This window comes from Saccopteryx bilineata, chromosome 7, assembly GCF_036850765.1.
Source record: "Saccopteryx bilineata isolate mSacBil1 chromosome 7, mSacBil1_pri_phased_curated, whole genome shotgun sequence".
In the NCBI taxonomy this organism is placed as follows: Eukaryota; Metazoa; Chordata; class Mammalia; order Chiroptera; family Emballonuridae; genus Saccopteryx; species Saccopteryx bilineata.
Window position 1 is genome coordinate 103,192,478 of NC_089496.1, and position 27,654 is coordinate 103,220,131.

The window sequence follows — 27,654 nt, forward strand, 5'->3', positions numbered from 1 at the left end:
AAGTTGTGGCTCCAACCAGGTCTTGTCAATGTAAGAAATGTAGACTTTGTAGAAGTGTTTATTTGACCCAGACTGACGACATATTCTGGGGAGCGAGACCTCAAATGCTCCAGAGAATAACAGTTTTGCAGCTTCTTTTATGCATTTGAAATGAAGGAGGGGACAGAAGGAAGATGGCATGGAGGTGGGAGAAAGCAAGATGGTGGCAGGATCACCCGGGAGCTAAGGTGCATGTTTTAGAGCAGTGGTCCCCAACCTTTTTTAGGCCACGGACCAGCTTAATGTCAGAAAATATTTTCATGGACCGGCCTTTAGGGTGGGACGGATAAATGTATCACGTGACCGAGACAAGCGTCAAGAGTGAGTCTTAGATGGATGTAACAGAGGGAATCTGGTCATTTTTAAAAAATAAAACATCATTCAGACTTAAATATAAATAAAACAGAAATAATGTAAGTTATTTATTCTTTCTCTGCGGACTGGTACCAAATGGCCCACGGACCGGTACCCGTCCGCAGCCCAGGGTTTGGGGACCACTGTTTTAGAGGAAGGAGCCTGAAACGGAGCATCTCAAAGGCGTGTTGACCTGGCTACACAGAAACAATGGGCAGGGCTTGCTGAAGGCAATGGTAAGCCTTTCAGTAAAGAAGTTATATGCCGGGGGTGTGACTACCCACCATGACCTCCCCATTAGCAATTTGTGATCGTATCATCCCATGAGAATATTTTCCGTAGAACCCTGCCATTTTTTGTCCACCAAATCCAGTGAATTTTGCACTCTATCTTCTTTGTGCTCACGCCTGGGTCACATGAACCTGGGGGTTCTGAACAGTGAGTGTCTGCCCAAGGTGCTGGGAGGGAAACATCCCCTAACTGCCACGAACCAGGAGCCAGGGCGTTGGGACAGGCCAATTCAGGGGAGTTTAGCTGCTAGGCACCAGGCTCTTACGTGGTCAGGCTGTCCTCGGCCAAAAGGACAGCTGGGCCGGAGTGGGGGCCAAGAACGCTTAGTCCTCATTATCCTTAGCCTCCTGGCCGTGGAAGGCAGAGCAGGGTCCCAGGAGTCACCGAGCTGGGTTCTGGAGCCTTCATGGCTGTGTGTCCTGGGCCAGGAAACCTTTCCCAGCTCTGAGCCTCGGCTGAAAAGAGGGGCTGAGACCTGGATCAGGGACCTCCAACATGATTGGGGGGAGAGAAGGCTGTCAACCTTCCTCTGTGCCTCTCCAGATTCCTCAGTAATTAAAACAACTCTTTGTTGTTTTGTTGTTGTTGTTTTTACAATCTTAAGGCTTTAATTGAAAGGATTCTGATGCCAATTTTTTTTAAAAACACTGAACACAATAATGTTGCATGTTCCACTCTCACTTCCTCTTGCGTTTCCACTCCTGGGGTCATGGTACTTCCCACTTCCATCAATAGTAACCAGGTACCTGGGAGACAGTCTTGAATCTGTCCCTTCCTCCTTCCCTCCTCCTCTCTCCTACATTCTATCCAGTCACTTCCTCAGTTTCCCTTCAGCCCTCTGCCATTGTCCTGACCCTGCATGGCTCCCTCACCTTCCCATTGGCCCCCCTGCCATTAGCCTCATGCCCTGCCCTCTCCTGATGTGCACAGTGGCTCGCACTGCCTGGCAGGAGAAAGCCCAAGGTGTGAGGCCTCCCGGGCCTTTGGGTCCCGCCCTCTTGGGCTTCTCATCTTCGTTCCCCTCTGTGGCTAACCCTAGGGACTGCTGCTTCTTGTCATCTTGGAGCCATTGGACATGTCCTCAGTGAAACCTCCTGCAAGCACCTGCCCCAGCAGATGAGTCACTTCTGTGTCCCCGCAGCTACTGTTATGTCTTATCATATATTCCCCCTGATCTGGGTTCTCCTGCTAGACCCAGGCTTCTCAGAGTCTGGGGTTTAAAAATTCACCCTGAATCATAGACCCCCAGTTTCTCTAGCATTCTGGGCTCAGCAAACATTTGTTGAACAAAGTCCCACGCCAGGTGCAGGGAGCTCGAGCCCTGCTGTTTTGATACTGCAGACATGTGGACCTTACCACGGTGACCCCTAGGATTGTGTGACTGCAGCTTTGTGACACCAACCTTTAAAAAAAATAAATCTGAATCATACAAAGACAGATGCACTTACACTGAGAGATGAGTGCAAACTCCTTCAAAGCCAATTGAATTGATCGATTGCTTTTCTATAGAACACGGTTTGGGAGCAACTCCACAATTGGAGCAACTCTCTCATTACATGGCTCCTGGCGCAGTGGACGCAGGCCCTGGCCCTGCGGAATTTCAAATCCGACTTCTCAGAGATTTATTTTTTGTTTGAAACAATTTTCTCCCATTTTCACCAATATGGATTCTTTTCAAGGTAGATTCGACCGTGAAGATTTGCTTCACGGACAAGTTTTTATGGCCCTTTTAAGTTTTATAAATTAATTATAAAGCTCTGTTTTTGGTGACGGGTGTTCTTTCTACCAAATCCAGGTTTTCTGGGACAAATATTGTGGTATTTATTTTTAAACTTTATAAAATTAACTTTTTTTTGAACAATTTTAGGTTTATAGAAAAATTGAATGGAAAGCACAGAGAGTCCCCGTAGACCCCTGCCCCCCCAACCTCCCCCACTGTGGACATCACACACCATGGTGCATTTGTTAGAAGTGATGAACCCGCATTGACACATCATCACCCAAAGTTCTCAGTTTACATTAGGTTCACTCTTGGTGTTGTATATTGTATAGGTTTGGACAAATGCTCATACGGGCATTCACTTCCCAGCACTTCTGGCCTGTTCCAGGCGCCCTCCAAAAGAGAGCCCTCAGGCAGGGGCTGTTGGGTGCTTGCAGAAGGGCACTGTAGATGTGTGTTGAAAATGTTAAGTGCCAAGAAAACAGGAGGGGCAGCTAAGAGTCCTCAGGCCATTTGCACGTACTGTTTCCTGATTGCAGCAGCCTTCTCTGTAGCTCTTTGAAAGGCTGGCACCTCATTCATTAGCTGTCAGCCCAAAGTCTCTTTTTCTGACAGATCCTCTCCAAATTAGCCTCTCCCCAAGAATACTCCATCATCTCATCACTTTTATTTCTTCCACAGTGGGTGTCACAATCAGAAATCAGCTGACGTGTTTGTTTGTTTGCAGGCACTGCTGTGTTTCTACTGACTTAGAGGAGCATCTGGCTCAGAATTGCACCTCCGTGACTCTTTTCTGTCTACACATGCGCCTTGCCATCTACACCCCAGCTAACTATCGGCATGCCTTCCACGATCCCACACTTACCACCAGCTAGGGGCAGTAAAGGCTGAGTTTGGGTTAGAGAAGCATGTAGATGCTGCTCAGGTTTTCATGCACATTGGCCAAACGTTTACTCATCAGAAGAGTCTGAAATCTGTAATGTCCTTGTGCTTTGGAATAAAGGTGATTTTGTAAGTTCCCTGAATGATTAGATATTTTTACTTCTGATGTAAAGTTTAGATCCCTTCTGACAGCCCACTTATAGGTATTCAATGGACAAGAGCCCAGTGAACGTTCTTCAAGATCAATTTCATGTCATGTTTTCTGTGAAAAAGAGGTTTATTTTATTCCTCCAAAAATCTGTAGGGTATCTTGCTTCTATTTTGCTTAAAAAATACACTTAGTTTGCTTTGAAGATGAACATAACTGAGATGCTATTATGTTCCTTCCCTACTTTGCGACATCTAGACATTCCTTCGCTATGAATACTCCAGAGAAACAGCTTTCTTTGATTTTTTTTTCAGTTTAGAAGATCAAAAGCTGCCCAAAATTGTTTCAAACAAAAAATAAATCTCTGAGAAGTCGGATTTGAAATTCCGCAGGGCCAGGGCCTGCGTCCACTGCGCCAGGAGCCATGTAATGAGAGAGTTGCTCCAGTTGTGGTGTTTGGTCTCCTTTCTGCCTCTCTCCTCTCCCAGGGAAGCTCTGGCTTAGCCTCCACCATCTGCTTTCTCTTGTGAAATCTTAGAATACTGGGCCTAAAATTAAATTTATTGTAAATCTGCGCAGGCAGGATCATTTCCTAAAGAGAGTGCTTAAAATAAATGACTGCAGAGCTCTGGAAAACCCACTATTACTTGGAGATGAGCACTCACATGGCAGGAGATTTTGAATGAAGGATTCAGTTTTCTTTTTGGGTCTCATCATAAATGTCACATATACAGTGTGTCCGTAAAGTCATGGTGTACTTTTGACTGGTCACAGGAAAGTAACGAAAGATGATAGAAATGTGAAATCTGCATCAAATAAAAGAAAAACCCTCCCAGTTTCTGTAGGATGATGTGGCAGCATGTGCGCACGCACAGATGATGACGTAACACCGTGTATACAGCGGAGCAGCCCACGACCATGCCAGTTAAGATGTGGACAGGCTCGCTAAATTCGAACCCGTGACCAAAGTGCAACATGAATATCGGCACGTTTATAACGAAACGCCACCACATAGGAATAACATTACTCGGTGGGACAAGCAGTTGAAGGAAACCGGCAGTTTGGTGGAGAAACCCGTTCTGGTAGGCCATCAGTCAGTGATGAGTCTGTAGAGGCTATATGGGATAGCTACCTAAGGAGCCCTAAAAAATCTGTGCATGAACCCACATAGAACTGCACTATTTGAATAGGTATGAAACTGCACCCTTTATTTGGTGCAGATTTCACATTTCTATCATCTTTTGTTGCTTTCCTGTGACCTGTCAAAAGTGCACCATGACTTTACGGACACACTGTATTTCGTCACTCTGATTCTACCATAAAGGAAGTACCTGGACCAATGCCTTATGCTGCTGCTTCTCTCTGCTTTGGGAAGGTAGAGGGTTTAGCAACCACCCTCCTACTCTTTCCTGGTGGCTTGGGACAGCTCTGTTTTGGGCTGTCACGAGGTCTTAGAACAGCGGTTCTCAACCTGTGGGTCGCGACCCTGGCGGGGGTTGAACGACCAAAACACAGGGGTCGCCTAAAGCCATCGGAAATAAAAAAATGTATTGTATAATAAATATGTATTTTCCGATGGCTTTAGGCGACCCCTGTGTTTTGGTCGTTTGATCCCCACTGGGGTTGCGACCCACAGGTTGAGAACCGCTGTCTTAGGAATGTTGGTGGATAGACTATGAGGGGAGACAGAAAATCTCAGAAACTTCATTAGTAGAAGTTGACCACCTGGTAGGACATGGAAATCAGAGAAGAGAAGAGGTCTAACATCACCTGACAGATGCTCAGAGGAAAACCATAGAGCTTGGCTTTCAAGAAGTCAGCGATCACAGGATCTCCGTGACCTTGCCCATTAGAGTTGAATCCTCAAGATGGGCCTTCCCTGGTGCCCAGTTTAGCTTTGTCCTTGGGTTACACGTAAACATTAAAGTAATAAAAGTTAGAAAACATGCAGTAAAATGGATTAATGGCAGAAGTTAGAGAATAAAAACAAATGCAGAAAAAAAGGGAATAAAAACACCATCCGTAATCCCGCCCACTTTGAAAAACAAATGATTACACTTTGGTATCATTTTATACTTAGAGCATGATGTGAGTGTATACATATATATAATTTAAGTATATACATATGTATATAGACATATGTACACATTTGAGCCATAAATGTATATGCATTCATACTTGTTTTGATATATAGCTATTTTTGTCATTGGCTTCTCCTGGTATATTGTAAAGATCTTTCATGTTCATAAATAGGTACTTTCATTTATATAACTTTAAAGTTTAATGGAAGTAATTTTAGACAGTGAAAAAGTTACCAAAATAGTACAGCACCAAGCTGTATAGCCCTCTCCAGCATCCCGTGATGTTAACACCCTGCCTAACCATATAGCATGGTGGTCAAAACTAAGAAATTACCATTACTAAACTGCAGGCTTGCCTGACCAGGTGGTGGTGCAGTGGATAGAATGTCAGACTGGGGTGCGGAGGACCCAGGTTGAAACCCTGAGGTCGCCAGCTTGAGCGTGGGCTCATCTAGTTTGAACAAGGCTCACCAGCTTGAGCCCAAAGTCACTGGCTAGAGCAAAGGGGTCACTCGGTCTGCTATACCCCCCCAGTCAAGGCACATATGAGAAAGCAATCAATGAACAACTGAGGTACTGCAACGAAGAATTGATGCTTCTCCTCTCTCTCCCTTCCTGTCTGTCCCTCTCTTTGTCATAAAAACAAACAAACAAACAAACAAACTACAGGCTTTATTGAGACTTCTCTAGTCTTTCTACCGATGGCCCTGTTCTGTTCCCAGACCCAGTTCAGGAGCCCCTGTTGTGTTGGTGTATGCCTCCTTAGTCTCCAGCCTGCGACAGTTCTTTTCTTGTTCTTTATGACTTTGACATTTTTAAATAATATAGTTCATTTATTTTCTGGCATGCCCCGCAATTCTTTTTTCTGATGTTTCCTTATGATTAGATTGAGTTTATATATTTTTGGTAAATTACTGCACGTGTCCTCAGTATATCATCGGGGCGTCCAGGATCTTAATATATCTCGTTACTGGCGGTGTGAACCTTGATCATATGGTTAATGTGACGTCTGCTGAGTTTCCTCCAACGTAAGGTCACCATTTCCCCCACTGCAATGAATAACTCTTGGGGAGACATATTGAAAGTGTGCAAATATCCTTTTTCTGCTCAAATATGAGCCGGCTGGTTTTAGCATCCACTGGAGGATCGAGATTGCAACAGTTATCTCTGTGATGTTCTTCTAATGGATTTTCTATTCGCTTCATTCTTTCATTTATTCATTGGAATTTTTCTGTAATGAAGAACAGTCCTTTCTTATTTGTTTGTTTTTTCATTAATATTAATATGGCCTCATGAGTGTTTGTTCTTCTAGTCTGTGGTTACAATCTAATGCTACCTTGATTTATTTTTGTTGCTCCTGTTGTTACAGATTTAAACTTTGGGGACTTTTTCTGGTTGGTTCTTATGCCTTTTTTTTTTTTAAACCATATTCCATTTCTAAAGTTTTCTTTCGGGCACTTCCTTACTTTCTGGCACATGGAGATGCTCCAGCACATGTACACAAAGTGTTGTGTATTTTGCCTGAACAGTATTGGAATCAAACACTTTTTTAAGGAGCCCTCTTATTGGAGAATGGTACTTAGGAACCGAGGTCCTTCATACTATTGGAATGTCATTGCTTTCATCAGGCAGACCTTGGAAATATATATAAACACACACACCAACATGTTTATCTTCATTCCTTAAAAAAATACCATGAATTTATATGAATAGCTCTTAGTCCAATCCAATGCCACAGGACACATTTTAACTTTCTCACTTTTTTTATTTATAGTCTTTTCGTACATGAGAAACCTGGCTCTCATTATATATAATTTACTTAATTGTTCAACTCTTCTAGACACATAAAGCAGTATCAGAATAGCTAACTCTTACTGTAACTAAAATACAGTATTTGTGTGTGGTTCTTTAGTCTTTAGCCTAAAAATAAACAGTCAACATATCATCCCCAAAGTAATTTAGGGTTGTTTCTTTTCCCCCCATGCCCTTGAGTGTGGTTATACGATTCATTTGTGATACAGTCAGTTTCATCTGTTACACTTGGTTTTCCGTTTGGGGATCCCTCTCCATCTTGATTTCTTTAAGTTACTTATGGTAAAATTCACTCTGTGGGCAGTTCTATGACTTTTAACAAATTCATGGAGTTACATATCCACCACTCCAGTACCATCCAGAGCAGGTCATCACCTCTAACAATTTCCTCACGTGTCCCTTTGTAGGCAACCCACTGATTTGTTTACTAAGTGTATAGTTTCGCTTTTCCAGAATGTCATATAAATAGAATCATGCAATATATGTCACCTTTTGGGTCTGCCCTCCAACACTTAGCAAATGCATTTAAAATTCATCCATGGGCCCTGGCCGGTTGGCTCAGTGGTAGAGCATCAGCCTGGCATGCGGAAGTCCTGGGTTTGATTCCTGGCCAGGGCACACAGGAGAGGCACCCATCTGCTTCTTCATCCCTCCCCCTCTCCTTCCTCTCTGTCTCTCTCTTCCCCTCCGGCAGCTGAGGCTCCATTGGAGCAAAAGATGGCCCGGGCGCTGGGGATGGCTCCTAGGCCTCTGCCCCAGGTGCTAGAGTGGCTCTGGTTGCAACAGAGTGATGACCCGGATGGGCAGAGAATCACCCCCTGGTGGGCATGCTGGGTGGATCCTGGTTAGGCACATGCGGGAGTCTGTCTGACTGCCTGCCCGTTTCCAGCTTAAGAAAAATACAAAAAATAAAATAAAATAAAATTCATTCATGTTGTATGTATCAATAGTTCATTTTTCTTTTATTGCTGAGTAGTATTTCATTGTATAGATATATCACAGGTAGATTTTTTTTCTGTCTACTGGTTGAAGTACATATGGGTTTTTTCCAGTGTTTGATGACTATGAATAAAACTGCTTTAAACATTTGTATACAGGGTGTGTGTGTGTGTGTGTGTGTGTGTGTATACATAAATTTTTATTTCTCTTAGGTAAAGAGCTTTTATTAGGGTAATACTGACCCTATAAAATGAGTTTTGTCCTTTTTGTGTAGTCAACTTACCTAGAGGTATATGAATTTTATTGCTCTTTCAAAGATTCAAATTTGGTTTCTCTATAATTTTTCTGTTTTCAAAATCAATAATTTCTGATGTCATTATTTCCTTCCTTCTGATTGCTTTGGTTAACTTTGCTCTTCTTTTTTTATTTTCCTAAGCTAAAGGCTAAGATTACTGACTTGAGCCTACTTTTTTGGAAATGTAAGGAATTAATACAATAAGTTCCCTCTAAACACTGTTTTAGTGTATCCTACAGATTTTGTGTTGTATCTTTATTTTATTACAGTTTAAAATAATTTTTAGGAGAGAAAAAGATGGCAGCGGAGTAGGCAGATGCACAGACGCCCAGCTCTCACCACCAAACTGGAATACAAATCAATTTAGGAAAAATCAGCATGAAAAACCAACTCTGAACTGCAGGAACAGCTCTCAAAAACCAAGAAGCGCCTGACCTGTGGTGGCATAGTGGGATAAAGTTTCGACCTGGAATGCTAAGGTCGCCTGTTCGATACCCTGGGCTTGCCTGGTCAAGGCACATATGGGAGTTGATGCTTCCTGCTCCTCCCCTTTCTCTCTCTCTCTCTCTCTCTCAAAATAGAATAAAAAAAACACAAAAAACAAAAAAAACAACAACCAAGGAGCAAAGAAGAAGCCACAACAATCCTGGTAGGGAGCATCTGAATCTCCCCTGCTTACAGAAATGGAGGGGGGGGGGTGAGGCTAAGAGTCCAGAGGGGATCTCACACAAGGAAAAAGAGCAGAAACTACTGCTCACAGCCACTTGCCTGGCGACCAGGGAGCGAGGTGTGTTGGAAAGACCAGCTTATCTCCCAAGTGGAAAGGAAAGAGAGAGGGACAGACTGTGAGGGGCTAAGGAATGAAGATGACCTAAAAAAGCTAACTCATCCGTCCTGGAGGTGGCCATAGCTGGGGGAGGGACTGAACCTTTCACAAAACAGAGCTGAATTGCTTCCAGATCAGAGATCTCCGGACATCTATCCAGCTCCAATCAGCGCAACAAGACACAGCTGAAAACAAGAAGTGGGGAGGAGGGGCAGTAACTCAGGTCTCCATGGAGATCTGAGATACACCTCCCCCTACTGAAGCTGAGAAAACACCCTGCCCCCAGGGAGATTAGTTGGCTAAAGAGGCCTTCAGAGTCTCAGGTTACACCCATCACATTCCTGGATACAGTTTCAAGTAAGCCCCCTGCTGAGATCAGTAAACAAGACTATCACCTGTTAAGAAAACAAACAAATCAAGACTTCAAAGCTGCCCAAATCCGAAAGTGGATTACAGATAACAGCTGATACCAACCCAAGAAGACCTAGAAATAACACAACTGAAAACTGGAGGCAGACAACACCAAGTCTAGACTCAACCAACTCTACAAATAAAACACACAAAAACAGACAATGAGAAGACAAAGAAGTGCAATCCAAATAAAACCACAAGAGACACCTTCAGGAGATGAACTGAGTGATACGGAAATAATCAAACTTCCAGGTGTGGAGTTCAAAATAATGATTGTAAGGATGCTTAGGGATCTTAGAACAACAATGGATGGTCATTATGAACACCTAAATAAAGAAATAGCAAGTATAAAAAAGAATCAGTCGGAGATGACAAATACAATATCAGAAATAAAGACCACAATGGAATGAATTAAAAATAGGATAGATAGAGCTGAGGATCGAATCAGTGAGTTGGAGGACAACTGGAATGAAGGCATGAAAGCAGAGAAGAAAAGAGAAAAGAGACTCAAAAAGTCAGAGGAAACTCTTAGAGAGCTCTGTGACAACATGAAGAGAAATAACATCCGCATCATAGGGGTTCCTGAAGAAGAAGAAAAGAACAAGGGACAGAGACTTTGTTTAATCATATCATAGCTGAAAACTTCCCTAAATTAATGCAAGAGAAACTCTCACAAGTCCAAGAAGCACAGAGGACTCCATTAAAGAGAAACGCAAAGAAACCTACACCAAGACACATTATAATTAAGATACCAAAGCTAAGCGATAAAGAGAAAATATTAAAAGCTGCAAGAGAAAAAAAGTTATCACCTACAAAGGAGCCCCCATAAGGATGACATTCAACTTCTCAACAGAAACACTTGAGGCCAGAAGAGAATGGCAAGAAATATTCAAAGTAATGCAGAACAAGAACCTACAACCAAGACTACTTTATCCAGCAAGGCTATTGTTTAAAATTGAAGGAGAAATAAAAAGCTTCCCAGACAAAAAACAACTCAAGGAATTCATTACAACCAAACCAATGCTGCAGGAAGTGTTAAGGGGCCTGTTGTAAACAGATCAAAATGGGAAAAGAATATAGCAAAAAAGGAATACACCTTTAAAGAAGAAAATGGCAATAAACAACTACATATCAATAATAACCTTAAATGTAAATGGATTAAATGATCCAATCAAAAAACATAGGGTAGCTGCGTGGATAAGAAAACAGGACCCATACATATGCTGTCTACAAGAGACACACCTTAGAACAAAGATACACATAGATTGAAGGTAAAAGGATGGAAAAAAACATTTCATGCAAATAGAAATGAAAAAAAGCTGGGGTAGCAATACTTATATCAGACAAACTGGACTTTAAAACAAAGGATACAGTAAGAGATAAAGAAGGCCACTACATAATGATAAAGGGAGTAATCCAACAGGAAGATATAACTATTATAAATATCTATGCACCTAATATAGGAGCACCCAAATATATAAAGCAGACTTTGATGGATTTAAAGGGTGAGATCAACAGCAATACTATAATAGTAGGGGATTTCAATACCCCACTAACATCACTAGATAGATCCTCAAGAAAGAAAATTAACAAAGAAACAGCACACTTATTGGAAACACTAGATCAACTCGATTTAATAGATATCTTCAGAACCTTTCACCCTAAAGCAGCAGAATATACATTCTTTTCAAGTGCTCATGGTACATTCTCTAGGATAGACCACATGTTAGGGCACAAAAGTGCTCTCAACAAATTTAAGAAGACTGAAATCATATCAAGCACTTTCTCCAATCACAACGGCATGAAACTAGAAATGAACCACAACAGAAAAGCTCAAAAATTCTCAAACACATAGAAACTAAATAGCAGGTGGTTAAATAATGAATGGATTAAGAATGAGATCAAAGAAGAAATAAAAAAATTCCTAGAAACAAATGACAATGAGCATACAACAACTCAAAATTTATGGGACACAGCGAAAGCAGTACTGAGAGGGAAGTTAATAGCATTACAGGCACACTTTCAGAAGCTAGAAAAAGCTCAAATAAACAACTTAACCCTGCATCTAAAAGAACTAGAAAAAGAACAGCAAGTAAAGCCCAAATATAGTAGAAGGAAGAAAATAATAAAGGTCAGAGAAGAAATAAATGACATAGAGGCTAAAGAAACAATACAGAGGATCAATGAAACTAGGAGCTGGTCTTTGAAAAGGTAAACAAGATTGATGAACCTTTAACTGGACTCACCAAGAAAAAGAGAGAGAAGACTCAAATAAATAAAATTAGAAATGAGAGAGGAGAAATAACAACTGACACAACAGAAATACAAAATATTGTAAGAAAATACTATGAAGAACTGTATGCCAAAAAACTAGACAACCTAGATGAAATGGACAAATTCCTTGAAACATACAATCTTCCAAAAATCAATCTGGAAGAATCAGAAAACCTAAACAGACTGATTACAACAAATAAGATCGAAACAGTTATCAAAAAACTCCCAACAAAGAAAAGTCCGGGGCCCGATGGCTTCACAACGGAATTCTACCAAATATTCAAAGAAGAACTAACTCCTATCCTTCTCAAACTATTTCAAAAAATTCAAGAGGAAGGAAGACTTCCAAGCTCCTTTTATGAGGCGAGCATAATTCTGATTCCAAAACCAGGCAAAGACAACACAAAGAAAGAAAATTATAGGCCAATATCTCTGATGAATATAGATGCTAAAATCCTCAACAAAATATTAGCAAACCGGATCCAACAATATATGGAAAAAATCATACACCATGACCAAGTGGGATTTATTCTGGGGAGGCAAGGCTGGTACAATATTCGTAAATCAATCAATGTGATTCATCACATAAACAAAAAGAAGGAGAAAAACCATATGATAATTTCAATAGATGCAGAAAAAGCATTTGATAAAATCTAGCACCCATTCATGATCAAAACTCTCAGCAAAGTGGGAATACAGGGAACATACTTCAACATGATAAAAAGCCATCTATGAGAAACCCACAGCCAACATCATACTCAATGGGCAAAAATTAAAAGCAATATCCTTAAGATCAGGAACAAGGCAGGGGTGCTCCCTTTCACCACTCTTATTTAACATAGTCCTGGAAGTCCTAGCCACAGCAATCAGACAAGAAGAAGAAATAAAAGGCATTCAAGTTGGAAAAGAAGAAGTAAAACTATCATTATATGCAGATGATATGATATTGTATATAGAAAACCCTAAAGTCTCAGTCAATAAACTACTGGACCTGATAAATGAATTCAGCAAAGTGGCGGGATATAAAATCAATACTCAGAAATCAGAGGCATTTTTATACACCAACAATGAACAGTCAGAAAGAGAAATTAAGGAAACAATCCCCTTTACAATTACAACCAAAAAAAATAAAGTACCTAGGAGTAAACTTAACCAAGGAGACTAAAGACTGTACTCGGAAAATTACAAAGCATTGATAAAAGAAATCAAGGAAGATACAAACAAGTGGAAGCATATACCATGCTCATGGTTAAGAAGAATAAACATCATTAAAATGTCTATATTACCCAAAGCAATCTATAAATTCAATGCAATACCAATTAAAATACCAATAACATACTTCAAAGATATAGACCACATATTCCAAAAATTTATATGGAACCAAAAAAGAACACGAATAGCCTCAGCAATCTTAAAAAAGAAGAATAAAGTGGGAGGTATCACACTTCCTGATATCAAGTTATACTACAAGGCCATTTTACTCAAAACAGCCTGGTACTGGCATAAGAACAGGCATATAGATCAATGGAACAGAACAGAGAACCCAGAAATAAACCCACAGTTCTATGGACAACTGACATTTGACAAAGAAGGTAAGGAAATACAATGGAGTAAAGACAGCCTCTTTAACAAATGGTGTTGGGAAAATTGGACAGCTACCTGCAAAAAAATGAAACTAGATCACCAGCTAACACCACTCACAAAAATAAACTCAAAATGGATAAAAGACTTAAATGTAGGCTGTGAAACCATAAGCATCTTAGAAGAAAACATAGGCAGTAAGCTCTCGGACATCTCTCAGAGCAATATATTTGCTGATTTTTTTTTAAAATTTATTATATTTGCTGATTTATCTCCACGGGGAAGTGAAATAAAAGACAGGATAAACAAATGGGACTATATCAAACTAAAAAGCTTTTGCACAGCTAAAGACAACAAGAACAGAAAAAAAAGACAAACTACACAATGGGAGAACATATTTGACAATACGTGTGATAAGGGGTTAATAACCAAAATTTATAAAGAGCCCTGGCCGGTTGGCTCAGCGGTAGAGTGTCGGCCTAGCGTGCGGAGGACCCGGGTTCGATTCCTGGCCAGGGCACACAGGAGAAGCGCCCATTTGCTTCTCCACCCCTCCGCCGCGCTTTCCTCTCTGTCTCTCTCTTCCCCTCCCACAACCAAGGCTCCATTGGAGCAAAGATGGCCCGGGCGCTGGGGATGGCTCCTTGGCCGCTGCCCCAGGTGCTAGAGTGGCTCTGGTCGCAACATGGCGACGCCCAGGATGGGCAGAGCATCGCCCCCTGGTGGGCAGAGCGTTGCCCCATGGTGGGCGTGCCGGGTGGATCCTGGTCGGGCGCATGCGAGAGTCTGTCTGACTGTCTCTCCCTGTTTCCAGCTTCAGAAAAATGAAAAAAAAAAAATTTATAAAGAACTTGTAAATCTCAACACCAGGAAGACAAACAATCCAATCCAAAAATGGGCAAAAGAGATGAATAGATACTTCTCCAAAGAGGACATACAGATGGCCAATAGGCATATGAAAAAATGCTCAACATCACTAATCATTAGAGAAATGCAAATTAAAACCACAATGAGATATCACCTCACAACAGCCAGAATGACGCTCATCAACAAAACAACACAGAATAAGTGCTGGAGAGGATGTGGAGAAAAGGGAACCCTCCTGCACTGCTGGTGGGAATGCAGACAGGTGCAGCCATTGTGGAAAACAGTATGGAGATTCCTCAAAAAACTGAAAATCGAACTGCCTTTTACCCAGCTATCCCACTTTTAGGAATATACCCCAAGGACACCATAGAACGGCTCCGAAAGGAGAAATGCACCCCCATGTTTGTGGCAGCGTTGTTCACAATAGAGAAGATCTGGAAACAGCCCAAGTGTCTGTCAGAGGACGAGTGGATTAAAAAGCTTTGGTACATATATACTATGGAATACTACTCAGCCATAAGAAATGATGACATCGGATCATTTATAATAACATGGATGGACCTTGATAACATTATATGGAGTGAAATAAGTAAATAAGAAAAAAAACTAAGAACTATATGAAACCATATATAGAAGGGACATAAAAATGAGACTCAGAGACATGAACAAGAATGTGATGGCAACAGGGGTGGGAGATGGGGCAAAGAAGGAGAGAGGGGTTGAGGAGGGGAGGGGCACAAAGAAAACCAGATAGAAGGTGACAGAAGACAATTTAGCTTTGGGGGAGGGGTATACAGCACAATCAAATGTCAAAATAATCTAGAGATGTTTTCTCTCAACATATGTACCCTGATTTATCAATGTCACTGCATTAAATTTAATAAATAAATTAAAAAAAATTTTTTAAATTTTTCTTGAGATTTTTTTTTTTTGATTTACGGATTATCTGTGTGTTGTTTAATTACCAAATATTTCAGTATTTTCTAAACATCTTTGTTATTGATTTTAACTTTAATTCTTCTATGATCTGAGAATGTAGTTTGATTTGTATTTTTTTTTTTTTGGTTCTAGCTTTTTTTTATTTTTATTAAATTTAATGCAGTGACATTGATAAATCAGGGTACATATGTTGAGAGAAAATATCTCTAGATTATTTTGACATTTGATTGTGCTGTATACCCCTCCCCCAAAGTTAAATTGTCTTCTGTCACCTTCTATCTGGTTTTCTTTGTGCCCCTCCCCTCTCCTAACCCCTCTCTCCTTCTTCTGATTTGTATTTTTAAGATTTGTTAATGTTCAATGACCCAGAATCTGATCTATCTTGGCTAATGTATACTTAAGGTTGTATGTTACCTTGAGACATAATATGGTTTTGGTTAAGTGTTTCATATTGTCAGTTAGGTCAATTTGAGTTATAGTATTATTTAGGTCATAAGTTCTTATTAGTTTTCTGCCTACTTTTCTATTCAATCCTGAGAAAGGAGTGTTAATATCTCTACATAAATTTGTGGATTATAGGTTTCTCTTTTCAGTTCTATCAATTTTTGCTTCATGTATTTTGAAGCTCTGTTTTTAGGTACATATATGTTTAGGATTGTTATGTCTTTTTGAAGAGAGAGTGATTTTTTTATCATTATACAATATTCTTTTTATATCCGATAATATACCTTGTTCTGAGGTCTACATTGTATGATATTAATATAGTGACTCTGGTTTATTTTGGTTAGTGTTTGCATGACATATTTTTCCAACTTTGTTCTTTTAACCTATTTATGTCTTCATAGTTAACACAAATTTCTTGTAAATAGCTCTAGTTGGGCCTTGCTTTAAAAAAATTTAACCTGGAAGTCTCTGCCTCTTAATTTGTGTGTTTAGACCATTCACATTTCATGTAATTTTTGATATGTTTTGGCTAAAAATCTACCATATTGTTAGCTGCCTCTATTTGTTCCATCTTATCTGAGTAGGATGAACTACTAGAAACTGGATTGTTGAGAGTGTTAGAAATTCTTTACAAGGATTATATGAAATTTTGCCAAATGGCCTTCTAGAAAAGCAATGTTAATTAACCAACTCACTAGCAAAGACGAGAGTGTTCATGATCACAGTTTTGGATCTGGGGAAAGTTGCGTTCATGGCATGAGTTCCTTTCCCTCATCACAGACCTGCTAGATAGGCTTGGAAATGCTTAGTCCTGAGCCAGGACTTCCTGGTTTCGGTCTCTGGCCAGTTCTCATTACATACAGCACCACCAGGAAGGAGGACTGGAAGTGAGGCTAGAACAAATATTGATGTACCTCCGTCCAGACCGTGACTACCTAATGTGTTCTTCCGACGGCTGATTAAGATACTGTAAGAGCGTCTTGACATTTCCCGTCTCAGCAGCTCTAAACCAATTCCAAGGCACTGACCAACCACATCTATGCAGCCCAAATAGCTCAAATTGGAGAGGATGAAGATTACTTTCTGATCAAGGCAACTTCTAATTATTGTCCTGGCAAATAAATAACTGAACCGATCTTTTAATAGTTTTGGTAGTGGGAGGATGTTGTGGTTTAGACATTTAATTCCAATTAAAATATTGAATGCTTTTTAAAGCAGCTGCTATTTAAACTGCCAATAATATTTAACATGAATTTACTCACCATTTCCTATCCTCCTGCTGTATAATTTATAACACTAAGCTCTTTCAATACTCCAAAATGCCAGATAAACTTTTCTCATTTACTCTTAATTCGGTCACGCAGGATAATACCAACATCTGAAGGCTCTTTAAACTGCTTTTTAAAATGCATTCCTGTGAGCGCCACCCGTGCGCCCTCTGCTCCTTGTCATCATCCATAATTATTTCCAATCCAAAGCAGCCCTTAATGCACTTATTAATCTGGCATTCTCCTCAGTGTGAAGCACATTCAGCTCTATTAATTTTTAAAAACGCCCCCCTTTTTTTTTATAGGGAACTGCAGATGCTTGGCTATTACTGAAAAGCTATTAGAAGTTAACACCTTTCTCTCCCCGGAGACTGGCATCTTCCTCGGCCTCCAAATGCCATCCTGTTTTACATTATCAGCTGCTAAGATGAAGTATTAAAGACTTCCCCCCCCCCTTTTGCTTTAGGATCGGTAATACTATTATTAGCTAACGGCAGAATCCTGCCTGTCCTGTGCACCGCCTGGGCTAATAAGCAGAGTTTTAGATTTTTCTGGCCTCCTGAGAGTGTAGACTTCCGGCTCCAAATGGCTGCGTCTCCAGGTGAGTGGGGCAGGACTGGCCCCCTGGAGGGACGGAGAGAAGGATTAGTCTTCTCTCTCTCCCCTCCCCATGGCCCCTTCCACTTGGGTGACTCCCGAGGGCCATTCCAAGCACGATGAAAACATCAGAAACTGGCTGAGCCTTTCGTGTGAACAAAAAGGCAGCCCTTTTGCTCTCTCAGGAGCTGCAACAAGGACACAAGCGAGGTGGTAGCTCTCAGCTTTACAGGTCTCTTGCGGCTGCGCTGGGGGTCTGGGCAGGGAACGGGAGAGGATGCTAACAAATGATTTGCCATGGTCCATCTCAGGTTGTTGGATTTTACAGCCTGGGGCTCAGCTTCCAGGTCACCTGCTGTGAAGCAGTGGGGACAGGGAGGCCAGGCTCTCAGACATGGCTGCTTCTGAGGAGCTGTCGCAGCCTGGGGGGCCGCAGTGAGGAGGGAGTTGGGGGAGGGCCATCCCAGAATCATTCTTCAGCTGAGGTTCCTGGGCTCTGGGCTTGACCTTAAACAGGCAGATCTGGCTGCAAACTCACCAGATTAGCAAGATGCTGGCCACACATATTTGGGTCTGTGGTTTCCCTCCCTGGCCTCCTCCTCACTTATATTTGGGGGAACAGAAGGCCAGGAAATGACACTGGAGATGTGAGTGTGAGGCTGGGGATCATCCTGACCGCGGCTCCTTCCCAAGACCCTCTCTGCTAGGGTGCAGTGCAGACAGCCGTGGTGTTACCCACCGAGGCTGGACTCTGACCGTGAGTCACACCTCAGCTTTTCCAGAGTTAGGCCAATGGTCACATCAATCTCACCTATAGATAGTTTCCTTAGAGAATGTCCCCAAAGTGTTTATATTCTCAGTTCTGGGGAAGACACTATTATTCCCAGTTTATAGACGAGGAAACTGAGGCTCTAGAAGGTGAAATCATTTCCTGAGGTTACACTCTGACAGTGACAGGGTCCAGCCCAGGCCATGTGACTGTCTGGGTCTGTGCTTGCTCTACCCCAACACCTGCATCAAGGGCTCTGATAGCTTAATTGAGGTCTTGAGTCTTCACCAGTATCAATAACCAGAAAAAACACCACCCTGGTTAGTTGTGATTGCCATTGCTGGTCACTGTGGGGTCATCTCAATCGTGACTGATTTCCTGAAGAAACTTTTTCAAGGCACTTTTTGAAAGGACAATAGTTAAAGTCTAGGAAGGGGTTAAGATGTGGAGCAGTAGCCTAGGAACAGAAATAACTCATGACAGAACTGTTCTAATATAAGGCTTCAAAACAATGCTATTTTTTGTAACATAAAAATGTTTTGCTAGCAATTCTGTTTCTTTGAGGGGGAGATGCCCCAAATAAATGCAGCTTGTTTTGCTTCAAACTTGTAAACAAGTTACAAGAAATTGCTTGTCATTGAAAACCCTTGCTCGTTGGACTAATTTCAAAGATGGCTGATTAACTACAATGATGCTAAAAAGAGCAATAATACCCCGGACAGTTTCCACTTATCAAGTGCCCATGTATCACTCATGCATACATGTTATTTCCATTTGGGAGACTCTGAGAGGTTAAGTAACTCTCCCAACATCCCAGAGTACCAGTAGAAAGGATCTAGGCCCTTTAATTCATCACTGATGCATGTTGTATTGTTGCAAACTTTGTTTTTTGAAGAAAGTAATTTGACAATAGCTACTAAGAATAAATATGCATGTCTGAGACACTGCAATACTCCTTAAGGAAATCTAATCTACAGGCAGTTTGACTTCAGGATTTTCTGCCCCTGGGGCAGACATATAAAGATGTTATTTGTGATGGCAAAAACAAACAGCAACAAAAACAAAAGAAAGAAGAAGCCTGACCTGTGGTGGCGCAGTGGATCAAGTGTCGACCTGGAATGCTGAGGTCGTCGATTCAAAACCCTGGGCTTGACCGGTCAAGGCACATATGGGAGTTAATGCTTCCTGCTCCTCCCCCCTTCTCTCTCCCATTCTCTCTCTCTCTCTCAAAATGAATAAATAAAATCTAAAAAAAAAAATTTAAAAAGAAAGAAGAAGTAAAGAAGAAGGAGAAGGAGGAGGAGGAGGAGGAGATAAACAACCTAAAAGCCCAATAAAACAAGATTGGATGAATAAACCAGTGTCAATGTGGACTGGTCTGTGACATATTAAATGTCAAAGCAAACTTGAAGGTAATATTTATAGTATGATCCCATTTTAGCAAAACTCAGATCAAACCAAACCAAAAGCCGCATGTGTATCTGTGGTCCAACTTGCACGTGTGCACAGGGAGGAGTCCCTCCAGGCTGTTAATATGGGCTGTCAATGTGATTGGGAGATTATTAACTTTTCTTTCTACACCTTCGGATGGATTTACTTGTTATAGCAAGCATACATTATTTTGTAATAAAACAAATCGGAGGAAGAAAATAAGAGGAAGAAAGTCGCCAGGTAAAGTCAAGGCTGAGGATGTCGGCTCCCACTTTACAGTCAGAGGATGTTACAAATTAGTTGGGCTCCTGTGATGGGAAAGGTAATTCCCACGGCTTCTCATTGTGAATATGTAATGAGATTTTTCCACTTTAAAGTTGCTGGCTCCCAGTGTTGGGTTTTGTGTTCTTACACTTGACTCCAGGGAAAAATTTACATGTTAACACAGCTCAGCAATCATATAATCACCACAATGGTGACTATTCTTCAGTTTTCAGAGTGCTTGTCTCTCAAATAACTTAATTTTTTTTCCACATGATTTAAACAGCTAATATGGATGGCGGAATAGATAACAGGTGGCAAAGCAGAGGTTTAAATAAGAAAGTTATGGCTGAAACTTTCTTATTTAAACCTCTGAGAAAGTGCTATCTTTCTAATAAAAAAGTAATGCTGATATGGTGCCTGGTAATGTACTTGATTGAATAATATTTTAAAAGAACTGCTAAATATGATAGATTGCTTTTCTAAAGGACTTTCCTCAGGTACACTCATGCCTTCCTTGTCCTTCAGTGAAGGTCTTTGTTTCAAATTACTGAATAACTGAAATGGATTTCATGTTTAGAGTCTAACAGAGCCATGTATGAGACCCGTGACCATGTGCCGACTCAGTCGTACTCTCCACGCACCAGTGACTTTAACTTGGTGACTTTCACGAGACCACTCCCCGTTGCGGCTCTCCCTACAGTGATTATCTTAGAATTCTTCAGATGGTAGAGCTGGGACTCTTATCTACTAATTTTATCATCCATGTCAGTTTGGGGTCTGTGTGTATTGGTTGATTTTTCTTCTTGTTATGGATTATATTTTCCTGTCTTTTTGCATGCCTAACAATTTTTGATTGAATGCTAGACATTGTGAATTTGGCCTTGTTGGACACTTGATATTTTTCTATTGCTGTCAGTATTCTTGAGCTTGTTCTAGGACACAGATAAATTCTTTAGGAATCATCTGATCTTTAGGGGGCTTGTTTTTAAGCTTTTCTTGGGTGGGAACAGAGCAGTCTTTAGTCCAGGGCTAATTTTTCTCTAGTGCTAAGAGAATACCCTTCTAGCACTCCACCTGATGTTAATGTATCATGAGCTACTCCAGTCTGGCTGGTAGGAACACAATTTCTAGTAAAGTGTGAACTCTGGTGATTGTTTTGCTTAGTCCTTTCTGGTATTTCACCCACTTTTTTCCAGTAGTTTTTTTTCATATGTACACACTGATTGGTACTCAGTTTAGGACTCAAAGGGAGCAGCTCTGTGGCTCTTCTGGTAGCTCTCCTCACAGGTGGTCTGCCCTCACCGTACCCAAATTCTTAGTTGTGTCTCTCCAACTCAGAGAGGCAGTTGAGCACTATTTGCATTTCCTCACCTTGCATTATGGTCTGGAAACTCTCCATGGCAACAAGCTGGGCTAATCATAGGGCTCACCTCATTCTCTTCCTTTCTTTAAGGACGACGGCTATATAGCCTATTGTCCAATGTCTGAAAAATGTTTTTTTCATATCTTCTCCATTTTTTTTTGGTTAATATGACAGGGTAGCAGTTCCTGTTAGTTTTTCATGGTTGGAAGTGGAGGTTTTAGAACAAAGACTCTGAACCTCAAAACTGCCAACTGGGTCCCTTGACCTCATTGGGATTTCTCATCATTGTCTTATCAATCTACAGTGAAGTAGTGTCCTAGGAAAGGACAAGATGTCCTGGGAAGTTTTCCAAGTGACAAGAACAAAGGTCATACCTGCCATGTGATACCTACAAGAGCTTCTTTACATCACAAACCCATCACTTTCCTAGTTAAAACTCTGCTCATGGCTCTTATAATGAAAATCAGCATCCTGGTCCCTGCCTATATCTGCAAACTTATCTCCTGCCCCTGTCCCCCTCTTCCTGCCTCCAGCCAGGCTGGCTTTCTTACAGTTCTTCGTGCCAGCCTGCCTCTGGACCATGCCCGGGCGTCTTCTCACCTCCAGTCTCTGGCCATCTCTCTAGTCTCAGCTGTGATGTGACTTTTTCTGACTAGCTAAGCCCCCTAGGGGTTGTCGTAGCCCTCTGTCCTCTCCTTTATTGCCTTTACATCAGTGTGATGACAGGAGGCCTTGTCATTCACGGGTAATCATACCTGGAAAGGCCACCTCAGACCTCTTAGACCAAGTCCACTTAACATGGAAGCCAATATTTCATAGGAAATTGAGAGGATTAAAAAAAAAGATTTGATTTACAAAGTTCAGAATCCCAGAACTAGAAACCATACAAGTAAAATTTATTTTCATCTTCCTATCCAATTTTTTATTCTAATTCTAGGCACCCACTGGAATTTTAGAATGAACAAAGAATAAATTAGGTGTTGATCATTTCGAGTAATGCAATTTTTATGACAAAATTAGATGGTGGCATGATATAGCTTCTCTTGTTTCATGTTTTTTTATATATATATATCCTTGTAACACAACCATAAAGAAAGCTGTTTATTGCAAAGAAAAAGGCCAGGGTGTCATGGGTTTTCCCTAAGGCTTTTCTTAACTACCTGACGGTCCAATCATTTTGTTTAGACATCAGTTCATCTTCTCTGCCAACTCGCCCACCCCTTCCTGCTGTTACCTGATTGAACTGTCAGCATCCCATCTGTCACTGGCTTGGCCTAGGGTTTGAGTAGTTCTCTCACTGACCTCATAAAAACCCTACAACTTTGGGAAAGTCTTCAACTTCTCTTTGCAATTTGTTCTCATTACAATTGCATCTAACGGTCAGATAAGCCGTTTATGAGATGTGGATCAAACATGATGACAACCCCATGGGCCGTGAGAGATGCTGACGTTGCACAGGATGTTTGAATGGACACTGATTTCTCAAGTGGTTGGTTTACTAATGAATATTTTTTTGGAATAATTATGGTAATTTTTGTTTCCCTGTATGTGCACAGCGTATGAGGTACCTTTAAGTACACATATCTAGATACTTACCTGTGTAATGTGGTCTCCCCGATTGAATATTGGCTCTGTCAGAGAAGGACCTCTGAGCCACAGGTGCCCAAGACAGGCTTGGCCCAGAGTTGGAACTTATTCAACTGCTAGCTGAAAAAAATAAATAAACAAATGAAAGAAGAGCCCAGAAGAAATGGTGTCTTGGAAGAGTGGTGTCAGCTCATCAAATCATGACGTCATCAGTAATCTGACCTTCCTAAGATCAGAAACCTACACTTTGGTGGCAACCATTGTGTTGATCTGTTGAAATTCTTTCCTTGTTCTCGAGTGGTGTTTAGTAAGATGAATGTGTGACCCAGGTCACTGCTCTACAGAGAAAGACAACCGGAGGGCCTTTTGGCTCCCTGAGGGCAGGAGATTTAGAGCGGACTCTCGCCCTGAATGTGAGGTGAGCTGCTGGTCCGTGCTGGGGGACTCAGGAGAAGGAGTAGCTCTGGGAGAAGAAAGTGCTGGAGAACTTCAAGAGTCTGCTCTGCTCCAACCTGGCAGGGTGGTGTGTGTGTGTGTGTATGCCTCTGTGTGTGTGTGTGAGATTACCAAGTTCCTTCCATGGTTTTGAGAGACTGAAGCCCAGGAAGGTATATAGAAACAACCAATAATTGAGCCCCAAACCATTTCTCAGAGAAAACACATGCTTTTCTTGATTTTCTTCACTCAGGAAAATGCCACTCGAAAGTGGCTTGCTTCTGGCCTCGGGTGGCCCTTGGAGATTGCCTAATAATAAGCTCTCACCCTTCGTCACATGAGGTCCCTGATGGAAGAGGAAAATAGACACGTGCTGGGAGGACATTTTTTGATGTTTTATTGAAAAATGAATATTAATTTTGTATTTGATTTCCAGATGGATCCAAGTGTATTTTTATATAAAAATAATATATTCCACTAGCCTTCCCCAAACAAATAAACAAACAACCTCCCAAGAAAACAGCCCTTCAGTTAAAAAAAAATCATGTTCCTGGAAGATTCAGCAAGTGGATTCCATGGGCTTGTGTCCACTCTGCAGTAACCTAAGGGTTTCCATAGTCCAGTTTGTAAATTCATGTTAATGACACTTTTCTGGAAAAGACTTCGTTCTCCCCACCCCCTCTCCTGAAAACTTATTCCCAGATGCACCAGCAACATCGGTACCTGGGTCCTCCTGAGCTGTGACTGTGCATTAGGAAAACAAAAGCACCCCTGATAAATGGGTGCTCCTTATTACCTCCAACCCCAGTTCCAGGAGACAACATCTGTTCTGTTCAGAGAGCAGTTAGCTGTTCATTAGGAACACTTAGGAGAACAAAGCAAACCAGTATATGTTGCTTTTGTTGTCCATTTTTTCTCCAAGGAGCTTCATAAAGAAAATTATTATCTGGGTTAGTTTCCAGATAGGTAAAAATGTGAATTTTATTTTGGGGGTTATGTTAAGCAAATACTTGAGAGTCACTAAGATTCTTTCTGTTACACTCTGGGGATTCCTTCTCCAGAGGACCCAGTCCCAGCTCGGCTCTTGCATTTTCTGAGAGCCTTATATCCCAGCAGAAAGCTCTTTCTGGATTTAGATGTTGATAGTAATTTCCTTCCTCTGTATGGCAGGATCAGTTAGTTTCTTCCTGGTCAGCTTTTTCCAACTTTATATTTCAACCTAGAGTCCAACAAGCTCACAAAATGCTGAAGAATAGTTTTATGTTTATTCTCACCTGTCAGGTAACTGAGGTAACCTCTTGCCTTGAGGTAAGAAAACTCCAGAGCAGTTATACCTCAGCTCGGTTCATCGAATTTTACTGCATTCATGAGTTTTTGTTAGTAAGCTTTAGAATCACAGAATGGGACAGAACTAGAATGGGCCCCTAATGCTCGTTTAAATTGGATTGTTTAATTGAATGGTTTTGTGACTTGCCAAAGGTCACATAGTGAATTAGAGGTAGGGTCACTCTCTCCTGACTCATTCTGGGTGACCACAATGTATTGTTAACTTGATCAAACTACCCTAAACTTAGTGGCTTAAAACAACAACCACTCCTGTATGTGGGTAATTACTCTGTAGGTCAGCAATTTGGCCTGGGCTTAGCCGGGTGGTTCTTCTGCACTCCTCTGGGCACAGCTGATCTTGGCTGGGCTTGCTCATTGCGTCTGCAGTCAGCTGGTATCTTAGCTAGGGCTGGCTTGTTTATGATGGCTTCATCCTGATGGCAGGTATGACTGAGGTTTCTCTCCATGTGGCAATTGTGAAGTTCTAAGAGCAGTAAGCCAGTGATTCCTCAATGTGCAATCACTTTTAGATTGCTTGTGTCATAGTTGCTAATGTCTTATTGGTCAAAGTAAACCACAAGGCCAAGCCAAGATGAAAGGGGGTGTAAAGCTCAAGAAAAAATAATTTGTGGTCACTTTGCAATTTGCCACACATGGTGATTCCCATTTTTAAATAACAGGATACCCTACAGGCCATCTTTTAAAGAGTCTCACATCTAGTTACCTCGTATGACAATATTGACATACAGTCTTTGTACATTAAATCATGGGCTAGCCTTGTAACCTGAAATTATTTCACTTCATCTGGTGTTGGAAGACTGCAATTATTGCATACCATTTCCCTCCTGGTGGATATATGAGATACTCAAGGAAAAGGCCGTTTCTAGTCCCCCAGTTGATGACAGAAACATTCTTCAATCTTCAAAATGCTGTTTAAAAAACCCCAAAGGATCTGTAGATCTACCCCATTATTTTCTACATAGCTCCAAGGAATAAAAATAGTTCTACCTTTCATATTTTTAAGGTCATTATATGGCGGGCCTATTAATTTCATCCTGTGGGATTTTAAATCCCATTGATCCCATAGCATTCCTGTGGAGTAGTCAGGCATGAGTTATTTGCCCCATTTTACAGATTGGGAACCTGAGGCTCAGGCAGATTCTGAGTACCACCGAGAAATTTCCCCAGGGCTCTGTGGGTGTGAGTGCTTGTGTCAGTGTTCTTTTCTTCCACATCTATTTTTACATCTTTGGGAGCATATGGAGAACCACATAGACAGCCCTATGTCTGCTCATAACCTCACAATGCTTTAGGACAGGGGTCCCCAAACTACGGCCCGTGGGCCGCATGCGGCCCCCTGAGGCCATTTATCTGCCCCCCGCCGCACTTCCGGAAGGGGCACCTCTTTCATTGGTGGTCAGTGAGAGGAGCACATTGACCATCTCATTAGCCAAAAGCAGGCCCATAGTTCCCAATGAAATACTGGTCAGTTTGTTGATTTAAATTTACTTGTTCTTTATTTTAAATATTGTATTTGATCCCATTTTGTATTTTTACTTTAAGATAAGATATGTGCAGTGTGCATAGGGATTTGTTCATAGTTTTTTTTATAGTCCGGCCCTCCAACGGTCTGAGGGACAGTGAACTGGCCCCCTGTGTAAAAAGTTTGGGGACCCCTGCTTTAGGATCATTGAGATGCTGTCACTCTGGAAAGAGAGTCCCACTTTTCCCTCACTGAGCAGAGCCAGAAATGAGGTGTGAGCCCTGAACTCCTTTCCTGTTCTTAATACTTCTGGATAGGTCTTAATGTTGTCCCCAACACCTTCTGGTGGGGGGTTCTTCTCTTCCACCACCTCCTATAAGTACAGTCCTTCACCTGGGATAGTCATACTATCAGGGAAATCAGGGGTCATTCCCTGGAGCAGGTGACATGTAAGCTGACTCCTGAAGGGTAAGTATGGTCAGCCCAGTGAAAGGCATTGGCGATAGCATGAAGCATTCTTTAGGCAAGAGAAAATGGCCGTGACCACTGGGAGAACTGAATGTGAGTTTTTGTACCTGGAGGTAGAGTGCACATATGTATTGGGGAGCAGGAGGAAGGAAAAAGATGGAATCTTTCCACAACTGGGCCCACCACAACCTGATCCCTCTTCCAGGGAAAAGGCACTGGCCGGTGGGCATAAGTCTTGGCGAAGTGGCCATCTTGCTAGCCAGAGTCCAGTGTTTATGGCCACCTGGTGCTTTGCTCCAGCTGGGGCCAATGGGCACATCTTCGGCAATGCTCTTGAGAAGCCTGGAGTGGTGCAATGAGGGCCCTGGCTGGATCACTGAAGGGAGGGTGTGAGGAGGCCAGCTCCATACCAGTGAGCATCTCCTCTGTCAGATCTGAGTGCCTGGAAACCTTGTGCTTTCTCGGAGGAAATGCTGCGTTTCGTTGGGTTGGTTCATTTTAATCTGGTGGACCCTGTAGTTAGACTGTAACTGATTATAGATCATTTTTTTTCTTTGGCTGCTAGAAAGCTCAGGGATAACTGTTCTCCTAACATATTGTAAAAAGTAAATATCACTTTTTATTTATAAAAATATAAACATAATAATTTTAAAATTTCAATAGTACAGCCATCTATGAAAAAGAAAGTTTAAATGTCACTCTAAATATCATTTAGTGAAAAATATCCAAAATTGTATTCTATGTTTGCGTGCTTATTTTT